This window comes from Balaenoptera acutorostrata, chromosome X (assembly GCF_949987535.1).
Source record: "Balaenoptera acutorostrata chromosome X, mBalAcu1.1, whole genome shotgun sequence".
Classification (NCBI taxonomy): Eukaryota; Metazoa; Chordata; class Mammalia; order Artiodactyla; family Balaenopteridae; genus Balaenoptera; species Balaenoptera acutorostrata.
The window spans coordinates 31,428,302-31,443,507 of NC_080085.1; positions in this window are offsets into that span (position 1 = coordinate 31,428,302).

The following is a 15,206-nucleotide window of genomic DNA, read 5'->3' on the forward strand; positions in this document are numbered from 1 at the left end:
CAATAAGGTATATCAGTATTTTCCCTGTCCAGCCCCAGAGTCAGCATTGATTCCAGATCCCTGAGTCTTTTCAGTGGGGGAAGGGTGGTAATTACATCAATTATAATAGACCTACCATGACAGGCCTCAGCTTTCTTTCCTTACTCCTCCCCCTCCTTTGCTTCATTTCAGTCTCACTGACTTTCTGACTGTTTACAAAACACTCAAACCTTCTTCTCTATGATGGTCTTCCTCAAATATTGACATAGCCTTTCCAACCTCCTTCTGGTCTCTGTTCAGAAGAAACCCCTGGTGGAGATTTCCACGGATACATCATCTAAAAAACATATTCTCATGTTTGTCATTCTTTAGCCCCCTTCTCTGCTTGATATTTCTTTACAGCATTCATCATTACATGATGCCACATTATATATTCATCACATATTTGTGAGAGCCTCGTGATTCATGAGATCCTTCTGCCTGGCATCTAAAAAGTACCTGCCACCACATAGGGATTAAATAAATGTGTGTTAAATAAATAAATCTCAAATATTTAATAATGTATAGGATTCTTTTTCATAAACATCAAAATTTAAAGCGTAAATAACTATCTCAAAATAATTGCCAAAACTATCTATACTATATTAGAAGTATAAGAATTCTGTGTCTTCTATTCAAAGAAAATAAAATCACTGTCTTGAAGAGATATGTGCAATCCCATCTTCATTACAGCGTTATTCACAGTAGCCAAGAAAAAGCGATACACACACACAAACAGAAATATTATTCATTTTTAAAAAGAAGGAAATCCTGCCATTTGCATCAACGTGGATGAACCTGGAGGACATTATGCTAAGTGAAATAAGCCAGACACAGAAAGACACATACTGTATGATCTCACTTATATGTGGAATCTTAAAAAAGAAAAAAAAATTAACCAAACTCTTAGTAAGAGAGAGTAGAATGGTGGTTACCGGAGACTGGGGGATGGGGGAAAAAGGGAGATATTTATCAAAGTACACAAACTTTCAGTTATAAAATTAGCAAGTTCTTTAGACCTAATGTGCAGCATGGTGACTATAGTTAATAATAATTGAAAAAAGAAAGAAATCTGTGTCCTTATTTGTTATTACAAGCACAGGATTGTTTTATCACAAAGAAAGAAAGAAATGGATATGTCTGAACTTTCCCGGGAATTTACATAATAGTGCATGTATAATGTGGAAGAGTGAAATTGGCTTAAAAGACAAGACCACAGCTGATGACTTCCTTTTTTTGTCTTTCCTTTCTTTCTTTCCTCCTTCTCTCCTTTACTTTCTTCCTTTCTTCTTTCCTTCTTTTATTTCTATTAAAGAGTAGTGACAAGCTACAGAATTCATAATCAATGCACAGTTAAAAGAAAACATCATTTTAAAATCTGTATCCAAAATTGGTTAATCTGTCACCTCAAGAAACTGATCTGTCAGTCTCCACTAGGTTACAAATTTAATTATAATACATTTGAATGGTTGTGTTTTACATTTTAAAAATAGTTTAATATTACATTAAACTTTAAAATTGAATAAAACATTTTTAGAATCCCTAACAAGTTCTAGAACTCAAATGGAAAATTACTCTTTCTCTTTCTTTCTCATATGTTTCAGGGACAAGGTAGTTCCTTCTTAAAAAATACCTAGCAGCCTAGAGGGTGACATATGGATATGGAAAATTACAAATGTAATTTTTCCAAATATGATTTTAACTTGATTTGAATAACATTTATAAATTAGAGTTTATTGCTTGAATTTTTACAGGGCATCTGATTTTTTTAAGGATATGTTTCATCACAAGCAAATTAATTCTATAGCTGAAATGTAGGGATAAATGGATTATAGTTCTTTTTAAAAAAAATGTCTCTGGCAAAAATCATAATGTATAAATTAAAAAAAGGATATGGGTTTTTTGAGAAATACTTAAAGGTGAAGAAGAGCCTCTGTGATAACTTTAGGGAAAGAATGAAAATGACTAATTGCTTTTTTTATTTCATAAATCATTATGTGGTGGGAAAATGTTATCTCAACAAAGAGTTAGCAAATTTGAATTCTAGTCCCATTTAATAACTGGCCTACAAGGTTATCTTGATGAGATCATTAATCTTTGCACTTTAGTTTCCACTTTCACACATTCAAAACTGGACTGAATATTAGCAAGGACCTACAAAGGATCAAGGATCCAAACTGAGAATTCAATTCAAACTGACATACGTAGACAGCAATGAAGAGAAATGAACATTACTATGTACCAGCTGCAAAGGTGGATCTCACTACATAATTTTGAGAGAAATAAACCAGGCACATAATGATGCTTACAACCTTACTGAAGTGATATAAAGGTTAAAAACAACATTATATATGCTTATATAAATGATAATAGTGTTCACGTTTGGGTTGAAGGGAATAGGGATTGGGAGAGGAGCAAAGTGGGGCTTCTAGGATTCTGGCAGTGTTCTATTCCTTGATCTCTGTAGTGATTTTAAAAACAATTGAGCTCTTAAATTATGCTTTATTTACTTTTTTTCTGTAAATTTTTTATTTCAATAAAGAGTAATTTAAAAAGTAAAATGGGTACTTCTGGGAAGCATCAGCATAACTATAAGACTCCCAGCATATCCTCTAAAACAGTAAAGAAAAACTAGAGCAACAAGTAAAATCACACACATCTTTTGCACTTGACATAACTAAAAGGTGTAGAATGGTCATACTTTAAATTACCTGTAAAAAGAAAACTAAACACCAAATCCCAGTGAGCTAACTGCCTTACATTTCCTGTAAGCCTTGTCAGAGAACAAGGGCAATTTCGGAAAACTGTGTGAAAAAATAAGGAGGGAAGTAAAACAACCTCCAGAAAGAGAAAGTTTGCACTAATGTGAAAAAAGAAAAGAAAAGAAAAGCACATGCTAGGTCAGAACAGTAACTAAAGGGTAGAGATTTAAAAGTGTATGATTCAAGCAGGCAATCCTGGAAAGGTAAGGTTTTAATAGGGGAAGAAGAGCAGACGATTAAAAGGGAGAGTTGCCCTATGAAAATTGCATAGTAAAAGGGGAAAGCAAAGTGAGAAATGTATGATCTCTAAAGACCGGGGGGGGGGGGGGCGGGGAAGGAAATTAAGGACACTCAAATCCTGCGTTCACCTCTCTCACCCTTAAAAGAGAAAGAAAACATGACTCAGTAAGGAAACCATCCTTTGCTACACTATGGAAAAGTGTGTGCTTGAACTAGGAATCTTATAAAACACACTAAATCACCAGCATGGTTCATGGAAATATGGACTGACATTCTTCCCCTAGTCAAAACTACTGTAAAAATAAAACAGAACATAGATGATTCAGCTGAAAAAAATGTCCTCAAATATCTGATGAAAAAGCAGAACTCATAATGTAGTATTCCAAAATGAAGTAAACATTCTCAAGTGAGTCTTTGAATATATACATATGTAGATATACACAAACATATATATATATATATACAAACTTTGAAGCAGAAATTAAAAAACTAAAAGCAGAAATATACAAAAATAAGAGACAGTAAATAAACTTGATGAACACTAAATACTTAGAGAAGAAAAGACAAAATCATATCAGTAATGAAGACTAAATTACAAGGTGAACAAGAAAGAATAGATTTGAATGAAACATAAAAGGACAATTGAAAAGGATAAAAATGTAACGAAAGAATGAAAATGAGAGAGAAAAATGGTCAGAGAGAAAGTGGCTGAAATGGGAAATAGGCAAAGATGTTAGAAGTCATGTATAATTGGAGTCTCTGAAGATGATAAAGAAGCTAATAGAATGAACTTAATACTTACAATTTAATCTAAGAAAAGCTCCCAGGAAAAAAAATCAAATACTTGAATTTATACCTTAAAAGAGGTCATCAGCTCCCAGGAAAAAATTACCTCAATGGTGAACTTCAATGTAGTATTTAAACTATTAGACTTTTTTATTGAAGTACAGTTGATTTACAATATTGTGTTATTTTCAGGTGTACAGCAAAGTGATTCAGTTATTTCCAGACTATTTTCCATTGTAGGTTATTACAAGATACTGAATATAGTTCCCTTTAAATCCTTGTTGCTTATCTCTTTTATGTATAGTAGTTTGCATCTGTTAATCCCATACTCCTAATTTATCCCTCCCTCCCCTATTTCCCCTTTGGTAACCATAAGTTTGTTTTCTATGTCTGTGAGTCTATTTCTGTTTTGTATATAAATTCATTTGTATTATTTTCTAGATTCCACATATAAGTGATATCATATAATATTTGTTTTTCTCTGACTTCTAAGAAGAATATTCTTTGAATAATATAATATTCTTACTAAGTATAATATTCTCTAAGTCCGTTCGTCTTGCTGCAGGTGGCAATATACCATTATTTTTTATGGCTGAATAATATTCCATTGTATATATATACCATATCTTCTTAAGCCAGTCATTTGTTGATGGGCACTTGGGTTGCTTCCATGTCTTGGCTATTGTAAATAGTGCTGCTATGAACATTGGGGTGCATGTATCTTTTCAAATTAGAGTTTTCATTTTTTCCAGATATACACCCAGGAGTGGGATTGCTGGATCTTATGGTAGCTCTATTTTTAGTTTTTTAAGGAACATCCATACTGTTTTCCATTAAACTATTAGACTTTTAAGACAAAAGAGAAGATCCTCAGAATATACAGGCAAACAGATCAAATAACTTTCCAAAGCAAGAGAGTTAGAATGGAATCACACTTCTCAGGAAAGACATACAAAGTGACAATAGAGCAGCACTTTCAAAATACTTAAGGATAAAAAACATGAAAAAAGGATTTTCTATCCAGCCAACATCTCCTCTTAATATCAAAGCTGCAGAAAAACATTTTTAAACATTGAAGAACTCAGAGAATTCTGTATTTATCATCCTTTCATGAAGAGTCTACTATAAGATGAACTTGATCCAAACAAGAGATAATTAGGGCCACATACTTAATGTAGAGCATTTCATAATATGCTTGATGATATAAAAATAAAGCAGAGATGAGGACAATGGTAGAATAATATTTTGCATACTTTACATATTATGTGTTGTGTGATCTGGCAAAGTAAAAAGAATGCAAATAAAATGGGAGATTTCAGAGAGGGAATGAAAGAATAGAATAAGTTCATTGCTTATTTAATAGTTTTAACTGGAAGATTAAGGGATATGATTTAAAAGTAACAAATGAGACAGTAAGGATTGAATAAGGAACAAGTGAATAAAGGTATTAAAAAGGTATAAGTGCAAAAGTAACCACCAAACATTTAAATACCAGAAGAAATTTAAAAACTAAAGGGACAAAGAAACACAAAATGTAGAGTAAGAACCACAGCAAATGTTACATAATACACATAATAATTATAACATAAATAGCATAACAGAGTTGAGACCAAATAGAGCAGTCTTATCAGTAGGCATAAATGAGCTTCACTTTACTTATTAAATGAAAATGATTTTTAATTTGGCTTACAAAGCAAGAAAAATCTCTATGCTGTATAAAGGGACACAAAAAATAAAATGATTTAGAAAGACTAAAAATAAAAGGATAGGTAAAGAAAATATTCCAGGAAAATAGAAAATAAAGTGGGAGAGTAGTGATACTGATAACAGACAAACTAGAATTCAAAGCAAACATCATTAAATGTGAAAGATAAGTCTAATTTTATTGCTCAGAGGCAAAAATCATAAATAAGATGAGATAATCATAAATATCTTTCACCAATTAGTAGAGAAGCAAAATATTAAGCAAATTAAGCATAGTAAGCAAAAAATGTAAAAGATACAAGGAAACAGAAAAAGAAACATAACAATAGAGTCTTTAACATACCATTATCAATACAGGATACATCAGGTGGATGAAAGTAAGTAAGAACAGTCCAAGGACATCACCAAGGTGGCCACATAGGAGACCCTGGCCTTCATTCCTCCCCAACTCCCCTGAAAAGATCAACAATTAGACAGCTATCCACAAATGAAAACAGCTCTGGAGTCCACTTAAGAAACTTCAGCAACACAGTGGTACAAAAAATCCTGAGAATAACAGCACAAGAAGAGAAGGAAGCTTCATTTTGCCTGCATCATCCCATCCCCCAAGCTGGCATTGCTAAGCCTGAAAAGGAAACTGCCCAGCTAGAAACATGTCCCCTCACCAAGAAAGGAAGAGTGGGGTGAGCAACCAGATTCCCCAGTCTTTGGGACACTGAACGAAGGTCCCAGTTTGGTTTTACTCCACCCAGATTGGCAAAACTGAGACACATAGAGATGGCTGAAAACAGGGAAGAAAAGCAGAGTCTACAAAGAGCAGCCACACAGCAGGAGTGATTGTGGTTCATGGTGACCTGCTCTGCAGACAAACCAAGCAGACTTTGCCAGTGAAGAAGCTAACAGCCAGCACAGCTATCACAGGCCCCCTACCAATTTCACCAGCTTTTCCCCCATCAAGTATTCATCTTTGATGATGCCAGCCACCTGAGTTCCTCCCCCACTCCACTACCGCCCCCCCAGGAAAGGAACAGCACTGGCAGCCAGCCCAGGCCTCTGCAGCTGCATGAGTGAAAAATGCCAGCCTAGACCTCTGCATCTGATCCCCACTGTCATGCACACACTCAGGGCTAGCTCCTCCAGTTGTGCAATTGCACACCACCAGCTTGACACCTGCCACCAGTGTGCATGCCCAAGGGGAGACTATGCAGTCACAGGAGAGCATGCTGACAGCCAGGGTACCTGTAGTTGGCCTCAGCCCTTGCCACTGCCCAGGCACCTGCTGCTGGCCCCCACACCAAGTGTGTGGACACCACCAGCTTCAGCCACCACTGCTGCCTTCAGTGGTCTCTAGCCACTAAACCTGGAGGTGTTGCTGAGGACCACAACAGCCCTTGAGGCTACTGCAGGCAACTTGCAGTGTTTGCCAAGGACCACACAGTTGTCGATGCTGTGGACCCCACAGCCTGAGACAAAGAGACACCAGTCTGCCCCCTCCCCCAAGACCTGGTGCTGCCGCACAACCCTGCACTTTGTGCCCTGTACCACTAGAACCAGGGTCACAGCATGCTCTGGCATGGCCCCACCCAAAAGTGAAATTCTTCCTTTACTGAAGTCAGTCCACAAAGTCTAGAAGAGGTGATTGCTTCTTCAAATGTGCAGACACCTATGCAAGGCTACAGGGAACATGAAGAATCAGGGGGAACATGAATCCACCAAGTGCATACAGGAAACCTTCAGTAACTGACCCCAAAGAAATGCAGATCAGAAATTGCCTGACAAGAATTCAAAATAATTATTTTAAGATGCTCAGAGAGCTAAAAGAGAGCAAAGGTAGACAAGTTAACAACATTAGAAAAACAGTAAAAGAAGAAAAGGAGAAGTTCAACAATGCGATAGAAAATATAAGAAAGAACCAATAAGAAATTTGGAGTTGAATAATATAATGACTCAATTGAAGAATTTAATAGACACCTTCAATATCAGATTTGATCAAACGGTAGAGAATTAGTGAGCTAGAAGATAGAACTGTTGAAATTATCCAATCAGAGGACCAAATAAATAAATAAATAAATGAAAAGGAATAAAGAAAGCCTACAGGAATTGTGAGACACCATTAAGGAAACCAACAAATGTGTCATAGGAGGCCCAGAAGGAGAAGAGAGGAAGAAGGCAGCAGGAAGTTTATTTAAAGAAATAAAGGCTGAGAACTTCCCAAACCTGGGAAGACATCTAGACATTCAAGTTCATGAAGCTAATAGGTCATCTAACAATTGCAATTCAAAATTAATGTTTTCCAAGACACATTATAATAAAACTGTCTAAAATCAAAGAAAAAGAATTTTAAAAGCAACAGGAAAAAAAACTCTCATACAAGGAAACCCCCATAAAACTATCAGAAGATTTCTCAGCAGACACTTTGCAGGCCAGGAGAGAATGGCACGGTATATTGAAAATCCTGAAAGAAAGAAAGCACCAACCAAGAATACGTTACCCAACAGTTTGTTCTTCAGAAATGGAGGTGAGATAAAGACTTGCCCATGCAAACAAAAGCTGACAGTGTTCATCACCACTAGCCCTGTCTTTCAAGAAATGCTGAAGGAGTTCTTCAAGCTGAAATGAAAGGATGCTAATTAATAACATAAAAACATGAAAATATACAACACACTGGTAAAGGTAAGCATATAGTCTGATTTAGAATATGCTAATACTGTAATATAGTAGTGTGTTAACTACTTAACTCTAGTATGAAGGTTAAAGGACAAAAAGTATTAAAAATAGTTATAGCCACAATAATTTCTTAATGGAGAAATAATATAAAAATATGTAAATTGTGACATCAAAAACATAAAAAGGAGGAGTAAAATGACAGTTTTGTACAACATTGAAGTTAAATTGTTATCAGCATAAAATAGACTGTTATAAGATGTTTCACATAAGGCTCATGGTAACCAAAAGCAAAAACCTACAGTATATTCACATAAGAAAAAGAGAAGGGAATCAAAACATACACTAAAGAAAACCATCAATTCATAAAGGAAGGCAGCAAGAGAGGAAGAAAGAAACAAAGGAACTGCTAAACAGAAAACAATAAGATGGCATTAGTAAGCCCTTACTTATCAATAATTATTCTAAAAGTAAATGGCTTGAATGCTCCAATGAAAAAACACAGAGTGGCTGGATGGATTAAAAAATACAAGACCCAACTATATGCTGCCTATAAGAGATTAACTTAAAGATTAAGGACACACACAGGCTCAAAGTAAAGGGATGGAAAATGATATTCCATGCAAATGGAAACCAAAAGAGAGCAGGGTAGCTATACTCATATCAGACAAAATAGACTTTAAGGCAAAAATGGTAACAAGAAACAAGGTCACTATAATGAAAAAAGGATCAATTCATTAAGAAGATATCATAATCATAAATATATATGCACCTAAATATATAAAGCAAATACAGATCTGAACTGAGAACAATATGCAAATATCATAATAGTAGAGGACTTCAGTACTCCACTTTCTATAATGGACAGATTATCTAGACAGAAAATCAACAAGGAAATGTTGGATTTGAATCATATTTTAGACCACATGAGGCTAGAAGACATACACAGAACATTCTATTCAACAGCAACAAAATATATACATTCTTCTCAAGTGCCCATGGAACATTCTCCAGAATAGATTATATGATAGGTAACAAACCAGTCTTTGCAAATTTAAGAAGACTGAAATCATACCAACTATCCAGCTAGAGCGATTATGCAAGAAATAAAAAACAAAAGACACCCAAATTGGAAAGGAAAAGTAAAACTAGCTATATTCAAAGATGACATGATCTTATTTAGAAAGAATCCTAAAGAATCCACAAAAAACTAGTAGAATTTATAAATGAACTCAGAAAAGTGGAGGATACAAGATCAACACATAAAAATCAGTTATACTTCTATACACTTGCAATGAACAATCTGAAAATGAAATTAAGAAAACTTATTTATAACAGTATGAAAAGAATTAAATATTTAGGAATAAATTTAACAAAAAAGTGCAAAACTTGTGCACTGAAAGCTATAGAACATCTTTGAAAGAAATTAAAGATGACCTAAATAAGTTTGAAGACATCGTATGTTTTAGAAAACTTAATATTCTTAAAATGGCAATACCCCAAATTGATCTACAGATTCACCACAATCACTATCAAAATCCCAGCTGGCTTTTTTGTAGAAATTCATAAGCTTATCCTAAAATTAATATGGAAATGCAAAAGGCCCAATTTAAAAATTTAATTTAAAGATACAGTAATCAAGACAGTCTGGTACTAGTGTAAGGATAGACATATAGATCAATGGAATAGAATTGAGTCTAGAAATAAGCCCATACATATATAGTCAACTGATTTTTGACAAAGCTTTCAAGATAATACAAAGGAGAAAGAATGGGCTTTTCAACAAATGGTGCTGAGAGAACTTGATATCCACATACAAAAGAATGAAGTTGGACTCTTAGCTCACACCATATACAAAAATTAACTCAAATTGTATAAAAAACCTAAATGTGAGAGCTAAAACTATACAACTGATAGAAGAACTATAGAATTCTTTGTGACTTGGATTCGGCAACAGTTTCTTAGATATGACACCTGACTACCAAAATTAGAAATTTTTGTGCTTTAAAGGACACTATCAAGAAACTGAAAAAACAACCCACATAATGGGAGAAAATATTTGCAAATATTATATTTGATCAGGATCTACTACCCCAAATATATAACTCTTACTCAATAAGAACTAAATGATAAAAAGACAGACCAATTTAAAAATGGACAAATTACTTAATAGACATTTTACCAAATAAGATATACGAATGGCCAATAAGCACATGAAGAGATGATCAATATCATTAGTCAATAGGGAAATGCGAATAAGAACTACAATGAGACAGCACTTCACTCACACTAAGATGGCTATAATAATAATTTAATGAAGTTAAAAAAACCCACATTAGTGAGGATGTACAGAAACGAGATCCCTCAAACATTTCTGGTGGGACTGTAAAGTGGTTCATCCACTGTGGAAAACAGTTTGATATTTCCTCATATAGTTAAACATAGAGTTACTATACGACTCAGCCCTGCCATTCCCAGGTATATTCTAAAGAGAATTAAAAATCAAATGTTCACAGAAACTTGTGTATACAAATGTTCATAACAGCATTATTCATAATAGCCAAAAAGTAGGAACAGCTCAAATCCCATCAACTGATGAACTGATAAAATGTGGTATAGTCTCAAAATGGAATGTTATTCAGCCATAAAAAGGAATAAAATTCTGATATATGATACAGCATGAATGGACCTTGACAATATTATGCTATGTGAAAAAAGCCAGTCGTAAAAGACCACATAATGTATGATTCTGTTTATATGAAATGTCTACAATAGGCAAATCTATAGAGACAGAATGTTGATCAGATTGCACAGGGCAGGAGGAGGGTTGAATAGGAAGTATGGCTAATTTGGAGGGATAAAAATATTCTGGAATTAAATAATGGTAATGGTTGTACAACATTAAGAATATACAAAAAACACTGAATTGTGCACTTTAAAATATTGAATTTTACAGTATGTGAATGATATCTCAATTTTAAAAATAAATAATTATGTTTGAGTAGAAATCCCTCTGAATCTTAAGATGTAGACTTTGCTCCCCATAGAGTTTAGATTTCTAATTCTCCCCAAGGACTTTCTCTAAATAACTTTGAATTGGAAATAGGTGTGATTCACGGAGGCAACAGTGTAAAATAGTAAAAAAAAGTGATAAGATTTTTGTGGCTTTTTGTTCAGACAATTGACTAGTCTGAGTTTCTAATAATGATGAAATTAGATGCAGTAAAGAAAATTGACCTGTAGACCAAAAAAAGGTAGATATTTACTTCCCCCTACCTACTGATGTGCCAGAGCCCATGATTTCAGCCCTAAGGCTCTATGATTATAGAGCAGGAAAAGGAATAAGGAGGCCATTTGTGCCAGTGAAAGATGTCGGGAGATTGCTGTGAATCAACCTTTTAGACTGACATGCACAGTTCCTTTAAAGTTATAGACACTAGTGGGTTTCTTCTACTTGGAGCCTTCAGTAAGACAGCATCTTATAGTCCATATGGGTTTTAGTGAAATAAATCTAATAGAGCAGTCCATGTTGAGATGATATATCTTGTAATATAGCAAGGACTTTTCTATGGGTTGTATAAAGCCTTGCTTTGTGAGTTAAGTCTGGCTATAAAGGAAATTTAACAGTGGACTTTCTTCTGAAGTGAAGCACACTCCCCCTATGTGTGTCTCTCTCAGGGATGTTTGGTTTATGCTGTATTCTAGTGTGGAGGCTAGTAGGTAAGGTCACGCCTCTGTGAGAATAGGGCAGGCAGGGTCTTCCTAGAGGGGTCAGACATCCTAGATGGGTGCTCGGATAGAAAATGGGAACTTAGAAGGTGTGCCTTAGACAGATAACAGGAGAAAGTTGTTCTCTCCATCTCTGTCTCATCCTCATGTGTTTGGTATTGAGAAATCTAAATAAACATGCATGAAGACACTTCTTGGAACAATTATAATAATGACACCTGCCATTTATTGTGTAAGTAAATTGTTCTAGTGACTGTGTTGAATGACTTTTATTTATATTAGACCATTTAGTTCATCCAGTAACTGTTTAAGATAGATACTGAATTGTCCACACTTTGCAAATGAATGTACTAAAATGTGTGCCATAAACACTCAGACATTGAAAGTCTCACTTTCAACCCTATTTTCTGTTATCTTCTTCAAACCATTCGGTCACCTAGGATTCTCTCTCAGCTTGTCTTGCCCACTGGAAAATAGTTACTCTGAAATTGTGATGCCTCAGGAAGCCACTACCTGGCCTGTAATATCTGTGATGATATTCATCCTTCCAAATTGCTTTTATATTAAGAAGTAACTTGAAGTGCGAATTTCTTTGTGAGAACTGTTTTAGTAAGGTGGTTAGGTTAGCCATGAGATGGACCTTAGTTTTCTTTTTAAAGTATAATTAAGATTCTGTATATTTGTTGAATCCTAAGTCTGCTACTTACTAGCTGTGCAACTTTGGGCTAGTTACTTAACTAAATTTCTTCTTTCTACGAAAGAGACCATGATTTGTGATGATAACAGCAAACTGGGACTTCAAAGAACTGTTTTGAGGATAAAATGTGTAAATTCAGGTGAAACTTCTAGAATAGTGTTTAGTAAAGAGGTAGTCCTTAAGATATGTGCATTTTTATTATTACCACTTGAGTAGGAAAAGCTTCTGATGGTTATGGGGCTGAGGGGGTTGGGGAGTGAATAGCAAAGCAAAGGGACAGGGAGATTATTAGAGCCTGAACTGGTGCCCACTGAGGAGAGATCTGGATGAGGTATCATCGTACAACTCTTGGGAGGGCATGAGGAGCCATATGGACTCTGGATAACTGAAAAAAATGAGAAGCCCAGAAATAGAGATCAATAGGGAACATTAACAAGTAGCCTGCCCCCCAATCTTGCCCAGCCCTGGCCCTTTCCACCTCACTAGCAAAATAATTTCCAGTCATTGCTGTCTCTCTTTTCTTAACACCAAGCAGAGGTCTCAGATTTGGACCCAGATAGAAACAAATAGGTAATGGGAAATTCTTTTTTAAAAATCACCCTAAACCAGTTTGGAATTATTGCTTACACCACGGTTCAGCTTAACACCAACTGGCCAGCAGCTACTAACGCTGTTTGTTCTTTGAAATCGAGGTCTCTTTATTTGACCTTAACAGCTGTCCTCTTTCTCTGAAGTGTCTTTTACTTTTCAATCCAAATTTCTCTTATTTGAGGAAAAGGACAAATAAGCAAAATAGAAGATATAAAGACATGGACAGGCCTTTCACAGAAGAGGAAACATATGTAGGGGAAAAACATGTGAAATGGTATTCAGCCACATTGGTGACCAAGTAAATGCAAATCAATGCCAGGATGAGATGTCATTTTGCCCCCATTTTATTGGTGAAAGGAAGAAATCTGATCATACCAAGTTGGTAATACCAAGTGTTGGAGAAGATCTGAATTTCTGTGATTTCTTAGATTGTGGGAGGAAGTATAAATTAGTACAGCCACTTTGAAAAACAGTTGGCAATATCTTGTGAAGATGACAATTCACATACCTGGCAATTTCCCTACCAGCCATATACCCAGAAGAAGCTCTCGCACAGGGAGAAATACATAGGAATTTTCATTATAGCTCTTTTGTAACAGTAAAAATCTAAAAACAACCATTAAAAGAATAAATAAATAAAAACAACATTTTCATACAATGGAATATTATACAGTGGTTGAAATGCCTGGACAGCAGCTACATGGAAGAATATTGATGAATCTTAGCAGAGCAATTGGAATGAAAAAACTAATGCATGAGATCACATAGACTTTATATCTTTTCTATTAAGATACAGCTAAAGCTGATAGTATACATATTGGAGGGGTACTATATTTGCTTATGATAGAGTGATTGAAAAAAAGGGGTATTATGAGCATAAGACAAAAGATTGTTAATGTTTCAAGTTGAGAGAGTATTGAAGTTATAAATTCCTTTGGTACTAATGCAAGAGAAAATCTAAACATAACTCTAAAAGGTGAAAAGAGAAGGTCAAACTTGTTTGGGACTCCAGAAATGGAGGAAAAACAAAAACATAACTGCTGGGAATTTTATGACCCTCCCATCCAACAGAAAAAGGTTACTGAGGCCTAGTATATCCTGACCCCCTAACTTAAGCTAGTAACTGAAGGCATCCCAGGTTAACACAATGCCCATTCCCTCACATCCTTCAGTGAACAGAAGTCCCACCAAAAACACCATGTGAAAATGGCAGCCCTGGCAAGGGGCTTAGTGGAGGGCCCCACTAACAACAAGTGGCTACTGGTAGTCTTCTCCTTCATTATTTGACCTGTGATTGCTCTCTTCCACCCTGAGATACTGCATAGTAAAGATGTACTAGCAAAGGGGTATAACAGGTAGCATGGCTCAGGAAGCCTTCCCATTCCCTTGGGCCTAAAACTCCTCTCCACCACCCAGAAACATCAAGAGGGTGGCCAGGGGGGCACAAGGGCTTATTCATGATCATCCACCCCTTGGCTTCCCATTATCCAAGCCATAGGGTTAATCCCTTTAGAACAGCCCAACTGTCAGTGCAAAGAGTTAACAACCGGGGCTTATGAGTGATCACCAGCCAAAGTACTCTGAGTTCAGCCCACGGGCTACTGCGGTTCCTTCCTGTTTCTATCTAGATAGTGTCGCTGTTGGGCTAAAGAGTGACTGCCGTCCATGTGGACGGATTGCCCCAACTAGATCCGTCTGTATACCCAGGCATCAGCGGAAATTCCCCTAGCTCCCTCTCTGCCTTGAGTCTTCCCCACAGCCAGTACCCTTTACTGAGATTTGTCAGTTTCCCCCCTCCATATCAGCAAGGATTGCCCAACATCGTCAATATCTTGTCCCGTGACTGGGCTCAGCATGGGTATCAGTGCCCCATACCAGGTGCTATGGGGCAGACTGGAGTATCTTGGCTTTCATTCCTGCAGTGAATGTGGCCCAATTGGGGCCTTCAAAGACAGAGGTGTAGATGGCCTGTCTCAATCCAAACTCCCTAAGAATTTGTTGTACCTCTTCTATAG